Consider the following 13427-nt stretch of genomic DNA (forward strand, 5'->3'; position numbering starts at 1 on the left):
AGCAAGCAAGAGTCAAACAGACAGAAAGAGAGCGAGAACAGTTCCCACAGATTGAATGTCTGTCAAACAAAGGGTATCAAATCCTCTGTGAGCAAAACAACAATTGTGCCTTAACCGTTGTGACGGAGTCAGGCCCCTTAGGCCATAAGAACTGCAGTCAAAAATAACAAATAAATCACGGCATCTCAGGAAATTCTGCGCCACACAACCAAGAAAGGCAGTTGGGTTTTTTTAGTCAGCAGAAGAAACCACAGGTGATTACTCGGCGTATATGAACAGGATTCTCTGCGCTGCCCCAGTTTGTTTACCGGAGGATGTTTCTTATTCCAGTCAAGGAAAACACACAGACATTACAGTAACAGTGCCATTTTATATGAGGAAAGTGTTGTGAGTTTCTTGTCTTCAAGGGTATTTGCTTTTAGGCCAAATTTCCATGATGCTTCTCTTCTCTTCACTCCCCCCCCCCCCCCCCTTTTATTTTTTTTTTCCTTTTTTTATTTTCTGCCTGAGACATTTTCATTGATTTTCTTTGGTTTTCCTCAACTCCCCAACAGGCTACAATGTGCAAATTTTAATAAATTTCCTTCAAGGTGAAATAACAAATGTGTCAATCAACTGAAGCAGAAAAGCAAGTCAAAACTTTTACTGGAAGGATTGAATTATAAATTCACTGCCTGGAGATAAATGAAGTGTACCATGTATCCTGGCAGGGAAAGTTTGGCAGAATTATCGAGTCCTGTTACTCTTTTTCCACCTCTGACTTGCCCACTCCTGTTCATTTTTCAACACAAAGTCAAGTCTTCTAGGCACTGTCTTCCAATTGTCAACATCACAAAATGATTTATGTTCAGTGAGTTTGTAAAGGAAACGACTGAAGCAGAGAGGGTTATGTTTAGGTTGTGGGTCATGAATGAAGTCATAATACCACAGAGGTGAAACAATGACTTCACAATCCATGTGTTCTAATAGATTTAAGACACTGACTTTCCAAAATGTCTGGAGAAAATGAGTCTTTTATGTCATCTTGGTAAAAAATGTCCATACACAGCCATGAGGAACTGTTTATGGACACTGAGCTGTCACGAACAAATTAAAACTGTTCTTACTGAAACATGATAATGAGAGGGTTATCTGATCTCACTGCTGGCGTCAGCAGTATTTTGGCAATGAAAACAATATCCTCAACACTTTATTATCTGATGCAAAGCTGACAGATCCCTGTCTTTCAACAAGTGCTTGGTTAATGGCTCTGAGAGAGACACCTAGTGACAGACGGACCTGTGTCTCCAAACAGCCCTGCATTCCTTCCCCTCAAACTTGTTTGACATCTGCCTGCTCTTGGCATCACACAAACATGTATTTGCTTACAGCAACAATGCAAAGTAGAACCTCTGTGTAATCATTTGCCACTTAAGAGGTATTGTTTTTCAGGAGCGCTGCTGGGGAGTGTCATCATGCAAGCCTTTATTTATTATTTTTTGGTGTATTATAAATAACCATTAGACGTCATTCCTAAATCTTTTTTTGTTCCTAACTGCTTAAACATAATGTCACACAGCTCTGTACTGACTTGCAGTGGAAGACTAGAGTATGGAAAGAGTGAGAACTTACAGTGAGACATAAAACACTTTGTGACTTGATGAAGTCATCCCGACAGCTCGCTGTTTCCATGATGTGGTAGAGCCCTTTGGAGAGCTCAACATGGAGACTCGAGCAATGGGTCCAGCCAAACAAGAAAACACACCACAACAGGAACAGACAAAGACAGATGATGGGAAGGAGTTTTGAGAAATGAATCAAGACAGAAGGAAGCAAAAAGAAGAGGATAAAATAAGAAAGCAACAGGCAAAGCCTACAGAGTTGAGGAGCAGTTTTTAGGATTTACATAAGCAGCGATAAAGGTGTGTCCTGTCTTCATCTCAGAGAGAAAACAATCTGTTCTCTGTATGAAGAGATGCATAATGGATGGGTTTCACCACCACTACTTTTAGCCTGGGGAGTCAAAGTTACACTGAGAAACACATGCAGGCACAACATGCAAAAAACCACATTCACAGTAGTTAAACTTTGTGCCAGAAGATCTTTTAATGAAGGCTCAGAGGCAAGCTGAAAATGTAAATCCTCACAATCAGAGCAGCACACCTGCAAAAATACACATAGGAAATGGTGTGCAGATAGTTTCCTTGTTAATTATAGTGTGGTGGCAGCGAGCACCTCGATTCCCCTAAAACCACCTGTCTAACCCCTCCCTACCACTGGGGCCTTAATTGCTATAGACATTCCAGAAAAAGACAGGTAACAACAACTCCCAGATTTACTGCTCAAAGTCAAGTCACAAAGAGGGACTGTTAGCAGATTTTGCAATATAAACGCTTTTGTTGTTTCAGTTATTCCTGTAAATCCTGTAGATTTATCTACACCTGAAAAGTATTATCACCGTAACACAGGTTTTGCAGTTATGTGAAAAAGCTGATGAACTAAACTGAGGTTTATTTTTCTGTTTCAAACTTTAAAGACCTTGATGGTTTTACAGATCTTTTTTTTTTTCCTGAGGACATTTAATCTTCTAATCCAGACCAGAAATGTCCAAATCTGAGAGACATGTGACTAACAAACAAAACAAAACACATATGTGGTGTCTTTTTCTTATTTCCTCTGGTAAGTCTTACCAGTCTATTACAAGTCTATTACAGATTATTAAAGATGAAATATTGTTTGTTTCAGTCAATAGGCTTCTTCTTTTTTTTCTCCAATGGTTGGTTCGTATACTTTTTTGTGTCTTAGTTTGTTATTTGTTTTCCAGTTGGATTATGCAAAAAATGCACCACTTTTTTTTACTTAGTGGAGAGGCAGGATGTGGGTAAAGGATGAACCTATTAAATTTTGGAGGACAGCCAATAGAAGAGTAGGGTCTTGATTTGTTTAAGCCTTTTATAACGTCACAGGAGATGACTGACTAAACGAATGAATGAATGAATGACACAACTGCGGGGCCTTGGTGGAGGTATGCGCTCTCGTGTCTACTTTGTACAATATTCTCAATAAACCAATAAATCTGGCAACACAACACATTCACAATACTATAAGTGTGTTCATAAATAATGACCAATAACCATCTGGAGTGTATAACACTAAGCACAAATAATAAATAATTGATTCCATACAGTCAGTGAAGACATGCAAAATGCTGCAATTACACACCATGAAGATAAAGCTGCTCTGTATGGACAGCCTGTCCTTGAAAAAAGACCCGTGGGTGGTGCTTCATGAAATTACTCTGCCTCGGAGATGAGCTCCGTTTCTTCCACTCTAGATGTCACCATCTTGAACTGATAGACCAGATGACAGTAGAGGGGAACAATATTATCGCTGGCCTTCAGCAGGTAACTCTCACTCATCCCTGTGGGTGTTTTTTCAATATACTTCAATCAAAATGTCCCTCACACTTGTGTCATGTCCACCAGGGGTAAACGGCTGTGGACAGCAGGTGCAAAGCTGAGGCGGTCCAGCTGCGGCAGTTTACCTACTGACCAGACACTGCTTAAGTCATAAACCAAAGTACTGCACAAAGCGCTACACTACAGTGACAAACCATAATAAACTACAACTTACTCTGATGTAACATCCCTTGTCTTTATCTCACATCAAATTCTCACAGCTCCAAATGTACTGTGTTACACATGGCTGTAACAAGTGGAACCAGTTAACCTAGCACATATGCCAACTTTAATAAATTATCCTCAGTGACATTGCTAACTATGTGAACACAACAAATAAACTTCCATGTAAACTAAGACCAGAGTTGCAGACACACCTCACTCCACAGGAATTAGCCGGTGCTGTTTAAAAGGTGGAAAACAATGCTTCTCTTTTCCAAGTGTTCATATGTTGCTTATAAAAACACAGGTCAAGGACTGGTGACTCCTCTGGTGAATACACATTCATACACATCAAACACATGCAACTGTGTACACACTAACACACGCACATATGCTAATAATAAAGAGCTCCACAGGCCGGCACCGTAGCTCACTAATAAGCACATATGTGGACACACATGCAGGCGCTCACATGCTCAAGTATGTTTTCATATAAACTCAGTGTCACTCACAGTCACGAAGAAAACAAACACACTGAAACACTGCATCTAAACACATGTGTGATAGGACATTCTAGGTGAAAATGATTCATCTTCTCAGTGCTTGTGCTCTCGCTCTGTGTTTAATTAAAACTGTTTACCGAGTCCAAATATAAGTTCCCAAAAAAAAAAAAAAAAAACCCTAAATAAAATACAGTTTCTCACCGTGATAACAGAGCGACAGTTAGGGGAAAAAAAGGAACAGTGCAACAACAAAGACTGACAGCACCGATTTCTAAACTTAGTTAAGTTAAAATTACTCACCGGCTGTGCTGTTGGTGATCAGATGAACAGATAAAGAACGTGATGGAAAGGTTTGATTAGTGGAACGAACGGGAGACAAGGAGGAAAGATGTATGTGCGTTCATCAGAGTCCTTCTGACAGCAAAGATAGAGTAGCAGCGAGTCTCTCTCTCTCACTCTCTCGCTCAGTCCCTCACTCCCCCTCCTGCACTCACTCCTCCTCCTCCTCCTCCTCTCAGTCTCTACCTCTTAAAATCACTCTTTCACTCCCTAAACACAGGCACACACTCACTCTCTCACTCACTAAGAAATAATTATACTCTCTGATTCATAAAGCCTTCCTATGTCACGTGACCCAACACTTCAAATATACAGCACATTTTTTCACAAGCCACAAAATGCCTGGAGGGAAGAAAAAGGCCCAGAGAGCTTAAGTTTCTGTTTTTAATTCTCTCTCCCTTCTTTGTCTCTCGGGTGAATTATTTTTCTCTCCTTCATCTTCTTGGTTTAAGAGTCAGTTTACCTACAAACTGCACAAACTCTCCAAATGCTTCGTTCTGCCGTGATTTCCAGTCATTTGTGTTTAATCAATAAATTCTCTGCCTAATCAGAAAAGATGGTGGAGCATCCTGAACATCACAGATCTTCCATGTTATGATGTTCTGATTCAACACAGACGCTGTTTAAATAGCACGCCAACAGCTTTATCTATCCAGTAATGTCAAAGTCGTTTCACATAGTCGTTTATTTTAATACAATAAATTTATGGAATGATCCAAACTGACTTCTGCCCTGTCCATCTGCACTGTACAGTCGTGGATGATTCTTAGCGCATAGGTGCTGTTTTTTGTTACTTATATTTGTTTGGCGCTGTGTTTTACTGCTTGCAATGTCTCTACAACATGTGATCTTCCCAAAGGAACGTCAATAAATTGTTTTTACTGCTATGACTGTTAAATCTACTAGTAGTTAAAGGACTTAGTATGAGGACAAATGTTTTAAAGTAATTGTAGAAGTATTAAAGAGCAAAACTAAAAATTTATACTTTTGAACTTTAGAGTCAGAGTATGTAAAATCCTTCTACTTTATTTATTTTTCTATTTAAAAGAAAAAAACATCCTTCTACTTTGACTGGAAATAATTTCAACAAGAGTCTGGGATCATCTTACCAAACATTAGGCAGTTAGAAATATTTTAAAATCAAGAAAAGCGTGGGTTTCTGTAACCTACTTAAATCAGTTCAGTTCCTAAATGAAAGTATTGGTGGCACAGTGACTGTAGGGAAGTCCCCGTATGAGATGGCAGAGCCATGCAGCAGCAGCAGCAGTGACAGCTTTGGGTGTGCCCCTGAATGTGCCCCTCTCTCCATATGAGATCATATGTTTCAGATCTGTGTTTATGTGTTTGTGGTTCTGGGCGTGTGCCCTGTTTTCTGAATGTAATGTTTCTCAAGTTGTTTTGGTTATGAGGAGCACCTCAAACCTCAGAACTGGGAGGAGAAGGCACACCTAAACTGGCACCTCAACGGGCACTTTTACCTCCTGAGCCGAGCATAGGTCGCCAACACTTTAAGGAGAAAACAAACTAACAATGTATGCAAACAGATGCCTCTCTGCCGCTAAAATGAGATGCTGTATTATTCGTGCCTAAAACTCTAAATCCTTAACAGTGAGCGCACCAAGCATTTTAAAATTAACCAACTTATACATGCACTACTTATTCTGAAATTTGGATGATGCCCTTCAGTCACAATGTCCATTACTTCACACTCCCAAATGACACAGTTTAAGGCAAGTCTTTCAACCGACACAGCATGAGATTCATTAAAAAAAACGCTGCAATCTGTAAATTAATTCAGGAGAAGATGAATTATTAACACGCACATGTTTTTCTGCCATTTTCCTGATTGTTTGCACATCAGGATTCTACAAAAAACTCATCGTCATGAAACTTTGAATGGCAGAGAATTGGCCGAGAATAAACCCATTAAATTGTGGAGCAAATCCAATGAAAAAAGGCCAGATCTCACTTGTTCTAAACTTCCATTTTTAATACGTTCAGATTGTACATCAGATTGAATTACAGGCCTACAGGGCCTTGGCAGGGGTAAGCGCTCTCAGAGTGCCCTTCTAATTTGATCATAAAAATATACCTATTTTTAGAAGAAAATAAACATCCAAATAGCATAATAAATGCCTGTAATCCTTTTTGTGAGTAAATTTAAAGGTTAGGTTTGATGATTTTTAAGTCTTCCCCGTCTACCCATCTGACCACAGTGTGTATAAATGATTCAAGTCAAGATATTGTAATTAAAAAACACTACAACCCAGTTCAGGATTTTCCTACCATGCCTCCCTTGGTCTCTGCACTCTGCTGAAATGCTCTTTCATGCATTTTTTTTTTCCTCAATATGGATGTGCCAGTCCATAATCAGACTGAATGAATCGCAGTGAGAGAGGCTTTGCAGGTCTTTTTTTTGTAAGAAACCTTATATTCAGGAAGCAACGACCTAAGCCATACAGCAAAAAGCACTTCAGCTGATCTTTATCTCGTTTACATTTGATTTATGTGTTGCTTATGAGGCTACCAAAAACTAGTATGGATCCCTTACCTGTTTACATAGCAGTACTAAATCAGCAATTGTTTAAAATGAAACAAGAAGGTAAATACAGCCACGGGACACAGGAAAAAAACTAACTCTGCCTCAATACAAATCATGACGTGTGAATTTTGATGCTATCAGGCTGACTGAGACTGTAAGCATTTATGTCAGAATGTGCAGTCAAGTGCATGGAGATACTTGTGTGTCTGTGTGTGTTGCTTTGCAGGTCGTGCTGTGCTCCTTATTAAATTATGACAGTGAGCTTGTGCGGGGGGGGGGTGTTTAGGCTTCACGCACTCCCGGTGCATATGCGTCTGTGTCTGCGTGCATGTATGAGACTATGTAGGCAGTAGCAGCGAGAGGGTCAGAGGTTACTAGTGTTTGTGTTTCAGTGTCAGTGAAGTGTGCTTCAGGCAGAGATTTATGATCATTGTGTCTGGGAGGCTGCAGAGTGGGGGATAATGAAGATAGATCAGGGTGCTATCTCCCTCTCTGGGCACCACTGGAAACATGGCCTATGGCCCCTGCCGTTCTCGTATCATTAACTTCAGGCTGTGACATCATAACACACTGCCCCGGCATCAATCCTAACACAGTGTGCTCTGACAAAAAGTCGAATCCACAGAGGCAATTTCTCACAGGAAGTCATCCAGCAAACACAGGCATTGTTCGGCGCATAGCTTTGCAGCTTCTCTGGGTGTGTTTATGAAGATATGAAATATTCATGGAAACGTCGTACTCGGTCGTGTGTTTCCACTTTGCATTCAAGCATATTTGCATTCACAAAGCTATGGAGAAGAGGGGCCCGGGGCTCTCTGGTAGAGGAAAAGTAGAAAAGGCAGAAAGGAAAGAGGAAAGAGGGCGTGATGGAGGGAGCATGAGAGGGAGGAAGTCAGGTTAGAAGGTTAGAGGGAGATGTGAGGAGAGTGGGACTGAAAAACTCAACATGCCTGACAGAGACGGTGATGTACAACACAGTATGACCAAAATCTAGCAGTGTGGGTATTTATTTGAGGCTAGGGATGCATCAACCGAATATCAGTAGAATCCTGACCAAAAGAACTAAACCGACTGTTGGTGACAATGACTCCAATCCATCTCCACCTATCTGTTCAACTTATGTTATTCTATGTTTACATCTAATACTGTGTCACTCCACCTGTCTAATAAATCACCAAATATTTAGCGCACAGAAAACAATATCACCCACACTTATAAAATCTAATAATAGCGTGTTCTACACCATAAATACTTGCAAAAGGAGGTGTTTAATGTTTCCTTCAACAACAGCTTACATCTAGTTAATGCATGATGCACAATTACTATACAGAAACTAAATAATTCAAGAAATGCACATATTCATTTGTCACATTTAGTTTTACAGAGTTAGAAAGTAGTATTTAAGGTTAAGCCTGATGTTGTCTTACACAGAAAAAAACAATTCCAGTCACAATGAGGCACACTGTGTTTTAATTAAGCGCACGTACTGGATTGGTGCTCGATATCAGCTGATACCCAAAACTTAGGAAGAATGATTTTTATCAGAATGGAAAAGGTTGGATCAGTGTATCTCTATTGGAAACAGTATATCTGATAAAAGCCTACACATGATGAGGAAAATCTGTGATAACATTGTTCAATAGTGTGATAAATAAACACTAAAATGTGCATATTAGCTATACAAGTATTATATCCTCCTGCTGTAAAAGGTCTGCTGCTGGTGTAGACTTCAAACAGTGAATAATCTGAATAAACACTGAATAAAAAGGTGTTTTTATTGAACAGATTGCACATAACTACCAATTAGAATCTTTCTCTTATTTTCCATTTTTCTTATTTATTTTGATTTAGGTAATTATTACAGTATGTTAATGAAACTTGTTTGTATCTAGGTGACAATGAAAATGTGAATTAGTGTTCAACACACATAGATTTAGCAGCAGGGGTTTCAAGTAGTGCTTAAAAAATACAAAATTAAACATAATCGCTAACAGAAAATATATGTTGTTGTAAAGTATCAGTAAATAAGGTCAGCTGGTTCTGATATAAAAACACTGTTTCTGTTTCTGCGCTTCTGTACATTCTAAAAAGATTAACAAAAACATTGAGCAATAAATATGTATAAGACCCTAAACTTAACCTGTAGTATTATTACATCTGTTCAACATTACTGATATGATAATTTCTTATAAGCTTGATAAAAATCATACCCACCATAGAGATTTTTAGGATAATCCACCCCCCTCACACCCCTTGTGGAGAGAGGGGGTTGAAGAGGTGAGAGAGCCACTGGTAGAGGTAATGTGAGAGAAACGGGTGTAAAATAGAAATAGGGAGGGAGAGAAATATAGGGGAATCAGATGGAGAGAGTGATGGATTGTAGACAAAGGAGAAGGGGGGGTGCTGATGGGATTGGTGGCGCGGAGGTGAGAAGGGGTGCAGAGCGCTGGTGCCTGTGGCGGCAGGTTTTAATCAGTAACAAGATGCCTATAATGAGATCACTATTTCCCCACATTCAGATTGATGTCATGTGAAATTTGGTGCCGCATAGAGACAGGCAGGGGACGCAGGGCAAACACACACACCACGAAAAGATACATTTGTACATACATACTCATGCCGACGCACAGTCATGTACACACAACACACAAATATACACTTGCTTGGACTTTCTTGGTTACAGAGTTAAACACACATCCTGTAAAATGAAGGAGCTCATTCATTCCGCCTGGCAAACTGTGCTCATTTAGAGTCCAACTGCCTTGAAGTAAAAACATACACAGAGGAATACTACTCACAGGAAAATGAGTTACTCATGGTTAAAGGAGAAATGTATGTGTTAAGGACCGAAGGGCATATACCACTATGTATTCCTCTAACAAAAACAAATGAGCACAAAGTTTGGAATGGAGAGTAAAAGCCAGAAGCTTTTTACTGCAGAAGAAACTAAGGAAAACTAGAAGGGGAGAGGAGGAGAAAGAGCAAATAAAAAGCAGTGCAGATGTGTGTGAGTGGGGATTTTACATATTTTGGGGTGCATTCAGAGGCTGTTGACACAACTACCAGTGTGTGTGCCAGCACCAGTGCTCTGCCTTTTCCCCAACATGTGTGTCCAATGAAAGGTGAACGGCTCTCCCGTCTATACTTTCCTCAAAAATCAGCCATGATGTCACCATGAACCCATCTTGAACCCACCTCTGTCAAAAAGTATTACTCCCTCTCTCTGCCTCATTTTCTGTTCCACCTCTCCCTCTTTCACGCTCCGTTCCTGCCTCTCGAATTCTTCACTGAGAACCCATTCTTTTTCATATTTCCGTATTCTTCAACATTTCCCCTCTGCTGTCCATGTCTCTTTTCTCCTTCTCCCTCCTCCTTCGCTGAAGCACACACACTTTATTTTTTCCTTTTTTTTTTCTTTGGCAAGAGTAGTCTAATTGAATCACCAAAAAGCACTGTTGTTTGCCAAAATTGCCAGGATGTTCTGATTATCATAAACTTTGTTTAAGCTGTGGTTTTGACAAAAAAATGAGTGCATGAGGGCAAGGCAAAAAAAAAAAAATGAAAGCAGAAAAATGAGGAATAGAGGGGAGAATGCAAATGAAAGAGGGGAGAGGGAAAGAGAGAGAACACTGGAGAAGAGAGGGGTGGTGGGGGCAGCGAGAAGGCAGCCAGAGAGCCACATATGGAAGTGATTCTGTAATTACTGCAAATCTGTGAGCTCAAAAGGAAAGGTCTTCTTTTCCATGCCTCCTTCCCTGCACATAAAACTGCCCTTGTGAGAAAGCTGGGCACTAAATACTCCACAGGAAACATGAAAAAATAAAGTTTTGTTTGCTTTTGCAATTTTGCCATGGTGGAAATACATAGAGAGTAAATGTCTAGTATGTTGAGTTTTAATTTTTACTTTTTTTTTTTTTGCACAGATGAGGTAGAAATCACTGCCTATTCAACACAGTTAACTCCTGGAATTTTTTCTGCATTCTTTGTTGATTTGCTTTACTTTTCTGGGCTTAATCATCCATCCTGGAAGCTAATCTACACTGAAATGGGAGGCTCAGCTCGGCCTGAAATACATTAAAGTCTCTCATCAGCCACACACCTAACTCGCAACATTCACATAAAGCGCACATTCAACAAGGTGTGTGAGGGAGGGGGCGTTTAAGAGGGGGAGGGGGAGGGGGAGGGGGGGTACAGACAGTCAGTGATGAAGACTGTCTGTAAAGCCTGAGGCAAAGCAGTGCTGTGCAGGTGTGTATGTTGGCAGTGACTTCTGTTCTGCTCAGTCCCCAAACAGTTGGAGCAGCCTGTAATTATCCCGTGCCCTGCCATAACGTGTTCTCATGATGAGTGCGTGAGTTTTCCACACGTAAACAGCAAACACACACCCGGATCGACGCAGCTTAGGCTTGGTTTATTCTCAGACACATCCAATTAATCACGGCAGGAGATGATTTATGTAAAGTACACAAGCCTACCTTCTTCGCCTAGAGTAGAGGACGCCTCGGCTCCAAACGCGAACGCATTCCGCCGAACTTTCTAACATAAATACTGGATGACGAGCGCACGCAACACCAGCAAGTTTACTGTGAAGGAGACAACAGCAAAAGTCACGGCAGAGTTCTAGGAGAAAAGTCCTCCACGGCGGCGCGTAAAAGAGATCACGCCATTAGGTTTTACGCCTCAGAGATCATTTCAGTCATTTGTCAGCTTACCTTCGTTTGTTGCCAACCCGTCACTGTGTCCCGGCAGCTCAGGGGCGTAGATGGAAGCTACCGAAAAGGCGCATTTCTGGCACCGTGGCTCCCTCTAGCGCACACAGGATGAACACAAGGACTGGGAAGAAAACACAAGTTAATGCCATGCTCTTTGACCGTGATCCTGACTGGAAAAAGAGTGCTATGGCATTGGATTTGAGTATGTTGTTGTTTGGAAAACGTGCATCAGGATGGATGTCAGGTTGTGGTTACAAATTAATTCTTTCATGAAAAAAAAAAGTACTGGGAAATGTCCTGAGACAGAAATACACTGATTTCAATCAAATCATCTGTTGTTTTTATTTCATTTGAGCACCATTTTTCCTATAAATCAAGCTTTTGCCTTTTTTTGTTTTTACTTTCAGGGTTAAACAAGTCGTCTTAAGCAACCTGTGACTGTTATTCAAAACTTTATTGAAATAAAACATAATAATAATAATAATAATAATAATAATAATAATAATAATAATTTTAATGTATATATTAAAATATCAAACAGGGATGTGCAAGAATTGTCAAATAGTTGATTAGTTAAAATAGTAATAGTAAACTCCTATTTTTAGGAATCGACTTATTTTCACTCACGGGAGGAGGTGTGGGTGGGAGGTCATTTGTGTTTTACTTCACAAAAAAGCGGAGCTAATGTTAATGGCACAATCTCTGTTTATGTAGTGCATATTATAAAACTTAAGTCTGAAAAAGGGTTTAACAAATGGTATGGTACACCTCTGGTTCACCCACTTCTGATTGGTCATTATTATTATGATGTTATCATCATCATCATCATCATCATCATCATCATCATCATCATTATTATTATTATTATTATTATTATTATTATTATTATGTTAATAATACAATTATTGTTATTATAATAGGCACTTGGGTGGACTGCACAAGATACTGGTGACGTCATGACTAACTGTAGTCGATTTAAATTGACCTAATTATTCGACTTCAAAAAGTAGGCTATTTAAAACATCTGTCTTGAATACCAGTTGTCCCAGACTATACCCTATCTAGAACCCCATGTCCCACCCATGTCCCAGTCACCTCGGTATTTAGATTAAACTTACCTATAGGCTACTTGTAAGAAAATATTACAGCTGCTATCCAACATCAGGCAATACATAGACTGGCTAAATCAATCAATCAATCAATCAATCAATCAATCAATCAATCAATCAATCAATCAATCAATCAATCAATCAATCAATCAGTCACTCAGTCAAGGAAAACCAAGCCTATGGCAAAATGGAAATTGGATTTCTTAAAAAGAACATGAAATAAGATAGATAGATAGATAGATAGATAGATAGATAGATAGATAGATAGATAGATAGATAGATAGATAGATAGATAGATAGATAGATAGATAGATAGATAGATAGATAGATAGATAGATATTCTTATACAGTATTTCGATACCATAAGCTGCCACTGAGGGGCGCTTTACACAAGCTGTATAGTGGTCTGGCATTTTTAAAGACAAAGTTTGTTGTTGACCAACATTATTTATTTATTAATTTATTTATTTATTTTAACTTTGTTGTATACGTGCCAAATTTATTTAAAAAAAAAAAAAAAAAAAAGGAAACAAGAAAACCGTATACGTTGACTTGAACTTTGAACACACGATGCCAATATTATAACAAGGAGAAATTTCATATTTAAAGCAGATTCTCCGTTC

The 13427-nt window shown here is 39.4% G+C and overlaps 1 protein-coding gene across 2 annotated transcripts in view; it reads right to left on the minus strand.

The window, feature by feature from the left end:
• rarga (retinoic acid receptor gamma a) overlaps positions 1-11654 on the minus strand; it is a 49277-nt gene extending 37623 nt beyond the window's left edge. Inside the window, exon 1 of one of the 2 annotated variants that reach the window (XM_030139907.1) lies at positions 11459-11654. The gene's annotated coding sequence lies outside the window, so the exon portion shown is untranslated. Of the gene's footprint in view, positions 1-4402; positions 4534-11458 lie in introns of those variants that run through there. The other variant, XM_030139906.1, reaches the window with a different exon arrangement.
• Between the last annotated feature and the right edge of the window lie 1773 nt (positions 11655-13427).

This window comes from Sphaeramia orbicularis, chromosome 7, assembly GCF_902148855.1.
Source record: "Sphaeramia orbicularis chromosome 7, fSphaOr1.1, whole genome shotgun sequence".
NCBI classification, from domain to species: domain Eukaryota; kingdom Metazoa; phylum Chordata; class Actinopteri; order Kurtiformes; family Apogonidae; genus Sphaeramia; species Sphaeramia orbicularis.